Source organism: Pyrgilauda ruficollis, unplaced genomic scaffold (assembly GCF_017590135.1).
Source record: "Pyrgilauda ruficollis isolate IOZ18807 unplaced genomic scaffold, ASM1759013v1 scaffold18, whole genome shotgun sequence".
Lineage (NCBI taxonomy): Eukaryota > Metazoa > Chordata > Aves > Passeriformes > Passeridae > Pyrgilauda > Pyrgilauda ruficollis.
In genome coordinates, this window is record NW_024516984.1 from 8,123,594 (window position 1) to 8,138,868 (window position 15,275).

Sequence of the window (15,275 nt, forward strand, 5' to 3'; positions counted from 1 at the left end):
GGAAATGCCTCCTCTGTATCTTACACTGGAGATAGTTTAGAAATGCGATTGCTGATAGTACATTAGACGCTATCAGCAACAGCAGGCAGATTTTAGCTGAGTAAAAAAGCACAGTGAGATTACAGAGCGCAGAGTATTGTTATCTTCATTCTGACTGCTCAGTTCCCAGTAAAGGCGACTATTTCAGGTAAACCTGATAACTCAGTCCCATGTGCCATTTCTGGATAACAGATGAACGTCATGATCAGTATCTTAAAGACCTGAACCTAGTACGTTGAGAGCTGTATCCCAATAACAAGAATATTAAGGGAAATTTTTACTAATGTTAAGGAAGGGAATGGATTTAAGTCACTGAGACAAGTTAATGGACAAACTTTATAAATAAAAAGGAAAGAAACAAAAAGCCAGCTTCCAGCCCTGTACTGATCATAGGAGTGGGCACAAGGGCAGGCCCATGCCTTCCTCAGAGACCACTCCTTGCTAGAGTCACAAGCCAAAATAATCTCTTCAGAAGGTTATGCCTGGTGAGAGGCTTCTCACAAACCCCAGCTGATAGCAATCATTGTTACTGATGGTAAATCCCAGATTTGGGGGAATTTAATTGTTTTTCTTCAAAAAGTTGGAGAATGTGCTTAGAACTGACCACAAGAATGCAGTTGATGGCCTTATGGCTGGATTTACTTCTCTTTAAGATACATGTCTAAGGTAAGAGTGCTGGAACATCCTCTCATGCACAAAGGCTTTAACCTGTGACTCACCGATACATGGATATTTTCACAGATCCCTGCCTAGGCTGCTGTACAGCTGTTCCTTACAGCTAGATCTTACAGTAACTCAAGGGAAAGAACTGGGAATTGGTTTTTCTTAAATTTACATGAACTAGGCACTCTTTCAGGTGTCTGCTTTGCTTTTTTTTTTTTTTCCTTCATTTTGCCTATTAATCAAAATGTTGTGTTGCCATTTTGTCAATTACCATATAGACCACTACCCTGCTTCTCTTGGTACAGCGAATTTATTTAATATCACACATGGACTTCTGTGTTTGATTTTGTTACCTGGTTTAGATGTCTAGAAAGGCAAGGAAATATATCTATCTTATAACACAATAAAGAAAGAAGGACCGACAGCTGCAATCATATACAGGTGATCCTTCTTCCTAACCTAGCCATCCATATTGCTATGAAATATAGGAAAAATACTGACCAGTTGGAGCGGGTCCAGAGGACCAGATGATTTGGGGGATGGAACACCTCTCTTATGAGGAAATTCCAGGAGGATTAGGATTGTTCACCCTGGAAAAAAGAAGGCTTACAGGTTGCCAAATTGTGGCCTTTAGTACCTGAAGGGAGTCTACAAGAAAGACTAAGAGGGACTTTTTACAAGAGCTTGGAGTGACAGAACAAGGGGGAGTGACTTCAAACTGAAAGAAAGTAGATTAGATATTGGGATGAGATTCTTTACTGTGAGGGTGGTGAGGCACTGGAACAGGTTGCCCAGAGAAGCTGTGGCTCTCCATCCCAAGAAATGTTAAGGCCAGACTGGAAGTGGCTCTGAACAACCTGGCCTAGTGAAGGTGTCCCTGCCCATGGCAGGGGTGTTGGAAGTGGATGATGTGTAAGGTCCCTTCCATCCTAGGCCATTCTATGATAAATAATAACCCTGATAAATAATACCCCGATGTCCATGTTTATAGTCCTGGTTCCGCTGAAGGAGCGGGTGCCTGCGGACGCGATCCCTCCAGCCCGACAGGGCCGTTCCCAGGCCTGGCCACACGAGGCCTCCCTTTTCCCAAACACGGTGCATAGAACCTTCCTTCTTCCAGAAATGAAGAAAAAAGGACGAATCCTTTCTCTTCAGAACCAGCACCTATCCATCCACCTATGTTTGCCCTTCTACCTTTCTCATACCCACAGAAAAGCAAGCAAAAGGGCCAGATTATGAAAAAGCTCATCACAACCTGGAACATCTTGTTCCACAAGCGTTTACACAAGGCTTTACACAACCAAAAGTCTCCTTAAGGCATGTTTAATTTGTGCCATAAATACACAAGCAGCAGAAATGCAAATGACTGGCATCTTGGCAGCTTGTGGCTTCAAGCAGACCCCTAGCTCTGTGTGATAAATAATTTTTCCTACGACACTGATGTTCTTGCCCTGTTTCTCTGCATGGCCTCTCCTAGGCCTTTTTTAGCATCCTATATATGTTTACAAAAATATATGCATATATGCATGCCCCTCTACAAGTTTTTTTAATGCACATATTTTTACATCATGGAAGGAAAATAACATTTACAGCTAATGCTAAAAATAAAAAAAATCTTGATAAACAGTTATAAACAGTTACATAAAATGGGTGAAAGATCTGGAAATCAGAATTCTGGTAATCAGTTTTCTTCTTTACTTCAACTTTCACTCCATGTTATTAACAAGACACACACAGGTCAGATGTGTCGTTAAAGTAATTGATGCAAGTTAAAAAAACAACTGTTTTTTTTCTTATCAGATCAATTCATTGTGCCTACTGAAACCTAAATGTACTAGACTACAGGGGGGAATTTATTTTTTTTTCTGTGCAGCCAAGAGCCATTATAGCTGAAAATTAGCTGGATTCTGTTTATGAATCATTAACAGATGCATTGGTTCAGTTCCAAGTGCAGGGCCAGCAGAATTGACAGTGTTGCAGGAGTTAATACTCATTGGGAAAGTAAGGCAGGTTCTGTTCTGGACCTTCTGTCATCAATGGTTATTGATTAAATTCCACTGGCAGATGCTGCTTTACTGATGATATGAGTCAAAACAACATAGCACTGAACTCAGGTACACAGCTGAGACTTAATACTGACACAAGAACGCACAAGAACTTTCTTTAACATGACTGAAAAATTAGATGTGCAACTATATAGAAAAAGTGAGAGCAGCATTATGTCTTGATAGTCACAGCTGAAACTATCTGTGCCCTAATTTAACTGCATATAAAACCATGGAGCGATGGCAGTTGTAGATAGCTGATTCATGTTCACAGGAAAAATAATTTGTCAGTTACCATTTTACATCCAACAAAATCAATTTATAATAGAATTTATTTAGTCATTTACAAAGTTACTTAACACATCATACTAGGGTTTTTTTAGGGATTTCACCACAAAATTCTGCCAAATTTTTCCTAAATACTATAGTATTCCTGTTCCATGCAGGAGTTTCATATGTAAATGCTTCAGAAATACAGTTTAGTAATTAATTTTTATATAACATTTTTAGAATTTTTATAGTAAGCCTATTTCAAAATAGTTATTAGTAATTTTCATGTAACAAAAATATTAATTGTTCTAATGTTATATAAATCTCAACAGTTTTGATTGGAATGAATTTTCCTGAAATATCAGGTTTTTAACGCACACACAGAAAGAGATTTAATGTATTTTCATAAGGTGAAAAAAATGTAGTTTCTTAGCCATAAACCTTAAAATCTAGGTATTAACACTAAAGCTTTATCGAGTCTATCCCTCCTCAAGCTTTTATGTAAACAGCATCTTTAGTATAAAATCTAACATATCAGCAAAATTCAAGCTATTTAAAACTTTTTTTATACTTACCCATGTTTGTTGTCTCTGTGCACATGTATAATATGCTGGCTCACAAACCTGGATCAATACCAAGCTTTTAGGAACAATTCTGTGTCATCACTTCACATGTTTCTTCTTCCCTCACACTAACTTAGACAAGTCACCCACAACAGTGAAAACTCTGTACCCCTGTGCATACCATCCAGATGATGATATTGATTCTGGTTTTAATCTAACAGTGATGACATTTTGTTTGCACAGCACTGTCTGGCACACTGGCTTTTGGTTGCCCATTAAAATTCACATATTACCACAACACAAACAATGAATGTAAGAAATATTCCAGTTTCCACCTATTATTGCCTGTGGCCAAAACCAGAGTGCTCAGCTTTGACCTTGTAAAATAGATTAGACAGATGCTGAAGCAAAGTCCACTAAAGTTAGAGAGGTGATTTGTACTGGCTTCAGTGGGTCCTGTACCAGCTCTTAGGCCAGTTAAGATTCTATTAACATCACACTGTGAAATATAAATACCCAGTAACTGGATGACACCCAAACACAGAAAGCCTTAAGAAAACCTAAGGAGTTAAATACAATTTTGTAAAATGTCCTCTGAAGTCTCATAGTATTTCCATTTTTGACTGGAAAACAGTTTTTAAAATCTTTCCTGAAAAATTATAGAAATCAGATTCTTTCCATCCCTGAAACAAACCCAAACGTTAATAATTTTCAAAAATTTCTAAAAATCTTGTTACACTTTCTGTTGGAAATGCAAACACTTTGATAAATTAATTTGTAAATAAGTTTAAACATTTAATCTTTTCCCCGCAAATTGCTCAGAAAAATAGCTTTTAGCCTCTTTAAAGCATAATCATGTACTTCCACACCTTGTTATTGACAAGTAAAAAAATAGGTGTCACTAAGGAAGATCCATTTCCTTTGAAGAACTATTTTCAATCACAGTGACAACATAGAAACATAGCTGTTATTTCAAAAAGGAAATTCTTGTTTCTTCAGCCTTAGTTCTTGCTGTTTGCTCATTACTTTTGTGCAAGCTGGACTAAAAGAGTAACACACAAAATATTTCAATTAGACTCCCTGAAATCTCACTCCACGTCAGACATCTGTGTTGGACAGAAGTAAAAGAAAAAAATGTTTTGAAAAGCTTAGATCATCATCTGTCCCAGAGCACCCTTCACCAGCACAGCAGCAAGGATGGAGGCTGTTCTGTCCTGGGCCACCGTGGGCTCCATACCACCACAAGAAAATCATGGTTGCTGTCTGGGCAATGCAGCTCACAAGTGCTCATGGCAGGGTGGGAGCCGTGAGTGTAGGTAGAGTATTTTCTTTTGCTAAGACTCTTTTCCCCTCAATCTAAATCACATAATTTATGCACTACTATTGCATTGTGTTTTCAAATTATAGTACAGCAGAAACAATGAAATCGTAGTGGCCAGTTATGATACATCAATTTACTGTACATTTACTGAATTTTGAAAATTAATTAATTCTTATTGCTTGAAATAAAAGAACAGCAGACTAAAAAACAGCTGATTAAATTCACTATCAAGTAGCATGCAAACATAACATTCACCTAACTCCTTTCAATAAGCAAGACCCTAATTTGTGAAAGTAAAAATAGGACAAGCTACAGTTTTGGGCAGCAATAGATCTGGGCACTGAATCACTGTCTATGTTCTTTTGGCACTGATTGAAACATGCTGGCATGATTTTTTCTCAACTGCATAACGTCACTCACAAATAGAGAACAAATACCAGAGCTACTGCTCTGAAAACACACTTCCCCTATCACATTTAAAGAAATCCCAATTAGATTTTCCTAAGAAAGACAGAGGTAGGATATTAGTGCCAGCTGAAGGCAAGAATACTTGCAATTTAGTATTTATTGAGTTATCTGGAGAGAGAAAAGAAAAAAAAAGGCACTATACAGAGAGAGGGATGAATTTAAATCCTGCGTGTGTAACTGATACAAATGAAAGTATGAAGTTGTCCCTGTGCCCTGTGCGAGCTCAGGGGAGAAGTGAGGGCAGCAGGCGATGGTATGTGTCTGAAATAACAAACCCTCTCCACTAACACCCGAGCTAATGCACTGGTGCGGGGGCAAAGCCAGAGGAGAGAAGCTGCAGAAGCTGAAACAAGCTTTTCAAATTTTACAGAGACGTGCAAACTGGTGGGGGGTGGAGGAAGACGTGGTGCCTTGGCTTAATTCCTGTAGTGTCCTGTCAAGTCCACAGGGCAGAACACAAAGGGAGAAGTTGATCTGTATGTTACAGTCCTCGGAAAAAAATACAAACATTATAAAAGCACAGCAGTTATATTAACTTGAGTCAATATGAACAGAGCTTTGGGACAAGGAATTAAGAATATTCTTTTGGCCCAGTAGGATAATCTATCTTTTCAAGATGAAGAAACTGACAGGGTTTAATTCTTGGCCTTGAATAATTAAAATTTCGCCTCTAATGTGCTAGATAGGCCACTGCCACAGACCTTCAGGGCTATCTAACTTCATTTCAATATATTGCACAAAGTTAGAAATAACTAAAACTGGAAAAAAATTTTAATCTCAGCTTCTCTCTGATTTCATTTTACAATATATTTTAATTCCAGTTTTGACACTGTGTGTGACCCAAGATAATTGAACAAAGAGCTATTTTTCTGTTCACCTTTCCCCCTCTACAAAAGCTTCATGCTTTAACAGTTCTACGTCACTGGGAAACAAGCTAACACGCAACGGGAGTTTTAACAAGTACAGGGTTCATATCTTGGAGAAGCATTTTCATACTGTGATTAAATTTGTATTCCCCCTAAACTGCGTTTTGTTTGAACTCCATGCCTTGTGATCCCGTTTCCTCCCGTTTTCTTGATGTCAGCTACTTCAGTGCTGGCAGAAGATCCCTCTGAACTGCAGCTGCATTTGTAAATGTTTCATCAAAGGCCTGAAGGTCTGGTAAGCAGCAGACCCGGTGGGTGCTACGAATGTGATCTGGGTCTATCTCGGGGAGGAACAGCATGACCGTATTTACTGCCGATGCTATTCTGGGGGCTGGATGACGTGCTTCTCCCCTCTGCCTGAGCAACACTTGCCCGTTCGTCTTTCAACACTCACTCCCAGCATGACAGGATGAAATAAAACAAAATTTACTGGTAGCAAGCGTACTTGCATATTGAAGACTTCCATTCTAACAGCTTCATGCACACTCACAGTCTTATTTCAATAATCACGTTAATAAGATTTTGTACTCTAGGTGGATACGATTTTAGGTTCCATTTAAAAAAATAAAACCATAAGAAGATAAAGAAAACTATTACCTCATAAAATAATTCAAATTATTATGGGGGCACAAGCTTATTTGTCCCCATAAATGAACTCTTAACTCAGGATGTGGCAACACAGTAGGCTCCAGCTCTGCACAGCACTTCCAAATGTGGACAGCAGCTGTGTGTCTCAAAAACTGTGAAAGTAGGGGGGAAAATGGTGTATTTGTTAAAGCAATTGTGCATGTAGCAATTGTGCAATTGTACAATTGTTAAAGCAAATGTGCACCTCTTCCAAAATCAGGCAAATAGTTTACAAACTGAAACTCACTCAATAGCCAGAAGAATGAGCCAGGCACTTCCAGTCATTGACTAAACCCAACCTATCTGTGCTAGACTTTGTAAGAGAAAGGAGGAAAAATTTTAAAACCCAAACAAGTGAAAAACACAACAAAATTTCTGATTAAAATAACATGCACATTTTTCACACTTAAAGGGTTATACTTTTTCCAATAGTTTTTTTTTTTAATCTAGAAACATGCCACTGACACCAAATGGCACAGAAAAGATCACTTTTTTTTTTTGTCTGTTAAACCTATACAACTCATTTTCAGCACTAGAACTGGAGAATCACAAAGTTGCATGGTGCCAGATTCATTCCCTTTCTGGTTACTGAAATTTAAGGTAAGAACATCCTGACATCATAAATTTTCAAAATTGGCTGAAATTTTTAAAATATTTCATTTGGCTCAATTTTGCAAATATGCAACCAGCTGGTAAAAATAAAATCTGATGTATAGTTTCGTTAGACAGAAACTGCAGTCTCAAATTTACATAAAACCAAAACTATATCCTTTTACAAGTGAAGACAAAACTGCAACTCTCAGCTTCTAACTTTAGCATGTTGTATCGCAGAAATAGTCCTCCAGCTCTGTTAATTTTTTTTTTTCAGGGCAGAACTTCTTATAAGCAAAAATAGCAGATAGATAACTGTGGGTGAATTAACATAATTTTTGCTATATTATCACATGAAATAAGAGAATTTCAAAATCAATTTTACTTCTCAAATTGGCTGAAAAAAAACTTTGTACCTAACATAATGAAATACCATGCAGGTTAATGACAACTTTTTTAATTAACAACCCAAAACAGCAACTAAGGTGATCTCTACAATGGTGATTTTAGGCATACCTACAAGTGAACAATTCAGTGATGAATACATGCCTAACTAAAAACAAATTATTATTCTGTAAGTCAATTACATTTATTATGCATTCAGACATAAGAGAACATCATATAATTGTTTTTCAAATACACTGTGTTATTAGGAAGACATACATTCCATGATTAGAGCAGACAGTGTCAGAGACATTTTCATATTCTGCAGAAATCTTAGACTAAATTCCACCATTACATACTTAATACAAAGTATAGGTGATTTACAAAAACTCAAATAATGGATAATTTTTCATAAAGGACCTTTTGTACAAGATCATAAACTTCTACATAAAAATATTTTACTTACTATGACAACTGCAGTTTCTAAAGAATGATATTTTGATAAAAATCCAGGTACATACAAAAAACTCAAAGTACATACAAAGACACAAAATCTGGTTTAGACTCCACCTAGAGAAAAGAAAGAAGAAAAGATTACCTTTAAACAAAACTTAAGGCTTAAAATTCTCCAAATCGTACAGTTTGTTTTTAGGAAAAAAATACTGCAGACACTAATTTATCCAATGTCTATCTTGTACTTGCCAGAAACACATAACACATCTTATTCACATGTAGAGCTGCAAACACAAACTCATGTGAATTCACCAAGAGCATAAAAACGGTTCTGCACGTGCACAACACAGACATTCAAAATTCTGCATTGTTGTTTGTGTCTTCCAAAGTGCAGATTCTAATCTTTAAGTGAAATTTCAGCGGACAAATAGAAAACCATTTTGCAGCACTGTGGTATTACAGTAAGTGCACTTGCTAAGAAAGCCAGTTTTCAAGATGCAGAGGGGGCTGATACTGTAATCCACACAGGGAAAGGGTTTCTTCATCATATAAAAACTTCATGACATTATGTTACAAACACTGAAATGGCCAACAGAAGAGAAGCAAATGAAGAATAAATGAAATCTCATACCAGCTGGGAGGTTTAATTCATTGGTTAGGCTGATTATGATGCATTAACCCATACTGTATTCTTTTATGTAAACTTAAATATCAAAACACATTGACGTATTTGTATTGACTTGTATGCTAGCTGTGGTGAGAAAAGTTTTCTTCCATGGCACAAATATTCCTGAAGAAGCTGAAGCAACTTATCAATAGAGTGCACTTCTCAACTCAGGCATATCAAGCATCTGTTTGTCTTTTACTGTTTTATCAAAAATCAGTTAGAGTAAGCCGCATTATCCTCACCAAAGTTTAAGCAGATTGAGGGAGTGGTTTTCTATTAATGGTCTTTGCAGCACAGCCTGCTTAGCCCTATGGTAATGTCCTCTAAAGCTCAATTCCTCTGTTGCAGACTTGTTAATGGAAACACATCTCAAAAGTGACTGTACTGTACCCAAAATATCCATATTGCCTTCAGTACCAAACAGCAAAACCCTCAGCTTTTGTACCTCTGGTAGCATTTGTCCTGTTTTCTCCATCATAAATTGAAAAAAAAAAAAAAACCAAAACAAGAAAAAAAACCCCCAAAACCAAAACAACACCAACAAACCCAAAACACTGTGATATTTAGAATGACAATGATTTTCAATTAATTTTGCAAACGGATTCACTCAGAAGAACCAATTATCTGAGGTGTAAGAAGCACCAACGCTAATTCATTGGTGAAATGCAACAGTTGTTCTGATCCAGTACAGCAAAACAGGAGTGTGACATCAGCCAAAACCTTCAAAAGGTCTTTTAAAATTAGAAACATCATATCTAACTGCTATTTTAACATTAATTTATCACCACTCGATTTTAAAAAAAAATCCATTTTTATAAGAAAAAAACAAAGAAATTCACATGACATCCCATGTTAAGACAAAATTAGTGAATGCAGACAGACATACAGCCTCATTCTTATGTCTGATAAAATCTACCTGATAAAATCAAGGCAGATCATAAGGAACTCCAAGCTCCAGGGAGTAGCTGAAGAACTGTGATCCCTATGGAAGCTGGGATGGGTGCCTTCTTTGAGGTGTACTCACCATTGCAAAGGTCTCCTGGTGTGACCTGCAGAGCTCTGGTCTCCTTCACTGGAGTCACATGAGACAGAAACACTGCAGAGCTGTCTGTCTGGCGAAGGAATTCTCTTTACCAGAGCTCTCTGAAGGTCTGTAATCACTGGTGATGAAAATGCTAACTAATAAAGGAGGATTTTAAATTAATAAGTGGACTAAAACATGGCAAAAAGCCTAGATCTCTGGGAAGATATAAGTGGTATAAGAACTCTCAATAGAGGTATTCATAAAAATAGCACTATGGTGAGCAGGAAGGCCAATGAACTTTTGTTTCCTAAGGTATTACAGCAGCATGTATGAAAATTATTCCATTCACTAGCTAATTTACATGAAAATTACTGGAGAAATTAAAATCTCAAAATAATGCTATTCCTACAACTTAAAAATAGCAAAGCCACAAAGTATACATTCAGGCAAAAGAGGTGCTTTGCACATCACTAACAAATAAACATTAAACAATACAAATTCTTACCTGATGTGAGAGTTAATATGAATCCTCCAGACAATTAGAAAAGCTTCAATCAGGTTTTGGTCCTCCTCAGGCACCTTGGAAATCTGTAGGACATGGCAATGCAGGACTCAAGAGCTTTGGGTGCTGCTGCTAGATCATCAAAGCACAGAACAGGATGAACATGGGGGACTTCAACAACCAAGAGACCTGTTGGGAAGGTCCTACAGGATCATTACAGTACAAAATCATAGAATGGCTTGGGTTGGAAGGGTCCTTAAAAGACCACCCAGTTCCAACATCCCTGCCATGGGCAGGGGCACCTTCAACTAGACCAGGTTGTTCAGAGCCACTTCCAACCTGGCCTTGAACATTTCTCAGGACGGGGAGCCCACAGCTCCTCTGGGCAACCTGTTCCAGTGCCTCACCAACCTCACAGTAAAGAATTTCTTCCTATATCTAACTTAAACCTACTTTCTTTCAGTTTGAAGCCATTCCCCCTTGTCCTGTCACTACATACTCTTTTAGGTAGTCTCCGTGCTTCTTGTAGCCTTTCCTCAGGTACAGAAAGACCGCTGTACAGAGCAAAGTTTTGTTATTGAGCAGATATGTGACTACAAATCAAATCTGGAATATCTCTTCTTTATTAATCAACAGCAGGCAAACTGACTGAAAGTGCAAGACTGAGGGGAACTTGGGTGAAAGATTATGGGGAAAATGTTATTTGTAATTCCTAGAAAAAGAGAATGGAATTACAAACAAACAAGGTGAACAGTAAAGCTGGCAGCTTTTCTGTATGCTTTCAATTGCATTAGGGCAATTGTTTGCATAGATGTTCTGCAAACAGAGCAAAGGATTCAGCTTTAAGAGCAAAATAAAAATAAATCTTTCTGCTGGATTATTTTTAAGCTGGATTGGTTTCCTGATCCAAATCACAGCTCACTGAAGAAACAGTTGTGCTGGCAGCACAGAGGGTTGGGGGCATGAGAATATCTCAAACCAGTGTCTGCCAAGACTGCCCTGTAAAAAAGACAAACTTAAGATTTGCTCTGTAAAAAAGAAACTTAAGATTTGCTCTCTACTAGGTTTTATTTTATTATAAAGTCCAAAGAGAGAAATCTGTAAATGTAATGTGAATATAATGTGAAAATAGTGTGAAGGGCATAAACAGAAACTACCTCGATGAAAAGGGAAAATAAGATGGGTATCATGAGATAAACTTGACTAAATCGAGAGCTCTTCAAAGGTCCTGAAACACTAGAAGGAAGCATACACAAGTAAAAATTAGGTCAGATTTTTTGGGAAGGGAATTTTAGGGAAGAGTGCAAGTATGTAGGGGCAAAATCAGAAAGGCCAATTCACAGAATGAGTCTTAGTTAGGAACAGAAAAGGAAACTGAGACAGCCCTAGAGGAGGACGGCGAAGGGAAGGGCTGTGCTGCTGCTCAATGGGGAGAAAAAGCTTTCAGCCACACCAGTGAGATAAACCAAAGTGCTAAAAGCTTTTCTGTTTCAGCCTTCACTAAAAGAGATGTTATGTATTTTGACTTCAGTAAAGCTGCTGATGTTTGTTAAATGTGATCTAAGTAAAGCTGTAAGAGACTAGACATTGTTTATATTTATTAAGTTATTAATGGTTATTAATCATTAAGTCACAAGCCTGAAGGATGTATGAAATGCTAAATTTGTACCAAAGGCTTTAATATTCAATACCTTCATGAATAACTTTGATCTTGGAAGAGTTCAGTTATTGCACATGCAAATGTGCAAACTGTTAAAAACCTGTGAGGAACTGCAATGTGGAATTAAAACTGAAAATTAACTTAACTTGGGAGTATAATCTCAAAGCGGAAAAAAAGAGAGTGCTGGTGAAAGCCTGCTAAGTGAAGCTCAACTTCACTAATAGAAAGTGGGAAGCAACTAGTTAAATAGTATTCTATGGGAAAGGATTAGGACAACAGTAAACCACAAACTGAAGATGCGTTTTTACACATCATCTTGTTGTGTGGAGGAGAACAGAACCATCACACTACTGATTCCTTGCACCAGTGTAAAAAGAATAACGTCTTTTGGGAGTCACACAGAATCATGCTATTTTAATATGACACAATATTAGCCAAATAGTGTGGTTTGTATTTGAAATCAGACTTTAGCAACTAATAACAAAACACAATTAGATAAAGTCCAGAGAATAGCAACTGGTACAATCATGAGGTCTACAAGAAAATAATGCATCACAGAGCCTCCTTAGGCTAAAGAAAAATGCTCAAGCAAGCCATCTTAAGAAATGGGAATTTGCTCCAAAGGGGAGATCCATAAACCTTTCCCATCTTCCCCAAGGAAACAAGACTTGAACTACAGCAGTTGCACAATTCCTATCACCATTTCGGAAAAATTTACTTGGGATATATCTGATTTTCTAGGTATACTCCTATAACAATAACCTATATAATGTGAATGCTAATTTAGGGCAATCACTGATATGACACTTTTCCTCATATCAAATGTTATAAAATAAAATACATAATAAGTTATATTTTTTTTTCTTTATAAATTGATTAAGGTATAGTGATTCACTCATTTTTGTTCTGTAGATATATATAAAAAACCCCAAACCCAACACAACTCCAAATGTTGATAAGATCCAGGAACAATATATCATATTTTTTCCACTATAATAAAATATTGTAGTATCTTTATACTTTAAAAAAAATCTTTTCAACACACTGTACCTTATTTGAATAGAGATTTCTGTTACTGTTAAAATAACTTCAGAGACAAAGGTGCTCAACATAAATGCTGCATTTCCTTAAAAAAATAAACTGCATTTTTATAACAAATCTAATTCAGTTGCTTGGAACAATGCTGAAAATAGAAGTCTGGGTACAGAACATACTCATCTTGTTTTCAAGTTAGAAGAGGATCTGTATTTTTGTTTTTTTCTAAGCTTTATCAGCACTTTTGCAAAGAAAATAATAACTGTATTCACTGAGTAAGCACAATATCTCTGGAATTAAATATACTGTCTTACTGACTAGGTCTCAGCTTCAGCTGTGAGGCAGAACTGACACTGATACACCTAGGAGAGCAGATTCATAACACAGCATTGCTCAAATATTATAGCAGATTTTAAAAAACAAACAAACAAAATAACCCAAAAAAACTCTAGAATTACTGTTTCAGTATTTACACTAACTTACATGGATTTACAGTGTATAAGAAAAAAGTGTTATGCTCCTGTTCTAAAAGTCACACAAAATTATTTGTGTTAAAGTTATACAGAACTATGTTTAAAAAGTCTAACACAGACTCCAGACACAAAACTTGGTAAAAAAGTTGTGGCTGTTCCTATGGAGCCAGAAAAGACCTATTTGCCTTTGAAATTTCTACACTGTGAGTTTTGTACTACCTTTACTTCTGTATTTCTGCCTCCCACACAGCAGTTTTGTGTGTGAACCCCTCCAATACAACGTGTGAGGCGTGCAGCTCATCAGTGAAACATCCTGCCTCCATTCTGCAAAACACTTGAGAACAGACTTCAGAGCTTTGCTTTATTTGAGCACAGATATCTTGCAGATGTTTAATTTAAAGCTCATGTGTAGTCCCACTGAAGTAAATGGGATTACTAAAGTACTTAAAGTAATTCCCTGCTGAATCAGGCCTTTAAGAGCAAGAATAAATGTGCCTAATTTTTATTCATGCATCAGATATCTATAGACTAATAGTTTAAACTCAGCAGTTTTGTATCCAGTTAATATTAAATGTCTGGAGTTAGTGTGTCTTCACCTGCTGCATCTACCATCCCTACAGCAAGGACCTTTTTAAATAGAACCCTGCAGCACAGGTTTTTGCATACATACTGTGTCATTAGGCACTCATGTTTTGCATACATATAGTGTCATCAGACCTGGTGCTGTTATGACTTTTTTGTAAATAATAAATAAACTGCACCTGGTCCTTGTATTTTTTGAGTGTTACATGCATGAAAGATTTCAGAAAAGAACTCTTGTAACTTAGATTTAAAAAGTAGTGGAAGTAATTCCATTTACTTTGGACAAAAGAGAAACTTTCATATATCTGTAACTGCTTACTTCCTGCATCTATGAAGTTGCAGAATAATTATTAATTTAATTCTGGGAAGAAGCAAAGGAAGGAAAATCTGTGGATCTAAGGTATTTAACGTATACATGCTAAAGGTTGCATATGAACGTTACTCGTGGCTAGAAGCAAATATGACGTGGCCTGAACTAAAGCTGAGATTTGTCCATGCAAAGTCTATCTGCAAAAAAAGAAAACCCAACCAAAAAACTAAATAATAAATCTACAGCTTCATCAGTAATGAGGCACCTGTGGCTTCTTACATCATCAGACCTGGCTAAGTGATGCTGGGAGTTCTCTGCAAAGCACTTTTATTCTCACATCTATTAAAATGTATCCCCTGCTAAAAGTAAAATAAGAGAAGGCTGGCAGTGATGAATTCATCTTGTCATCAAGCATCAAGTTCATTTAAACTGATCACTTCATTTAAATAAGTACACCTGGAAATATCAACCACATGCAAAATTACCACTGATTTGCAGGTCACTAAAAAAGGACCCACTGACACACACGTGATAACAAGAAAAATAATATGATTCCTTTCTGAAATTTTCATTGTTCATCTCTGGCCCACCTGATCTTGTTGGTTCAGCTAATGTAGTATTAAAACCTGGAAAATTTAAATCAAGGGGGTAAAACAGAGGACTAATAGGCAA

At 36.9% G+C, this 15,275-nt stretch overlaps 1 long non-coding RNA gene across 1 annotated transcript; it reads right to left on the reverse strand.

The window, feature by feature from the left end:
- Positions 1-5,958: 5,958 nt before the first annotated feature.
- LOC121352003 lies at positions 5,959-10,677 on the reverse strand. Its single transcript, XR_005954870.1, has 3 exons — positions 10,547-10,677; positions 10,042-10,196; positions 5,959-8,467 (listed from the first exon to the last, which is right to left on the reverse strand). It is a non-coding gene; the product is annotated as an uncharacterized LOC121352003 (long non-coding RNA).
- Between the last annotated feature and the right edge of the window lie 4,598 nt (positions 10,678-15,275).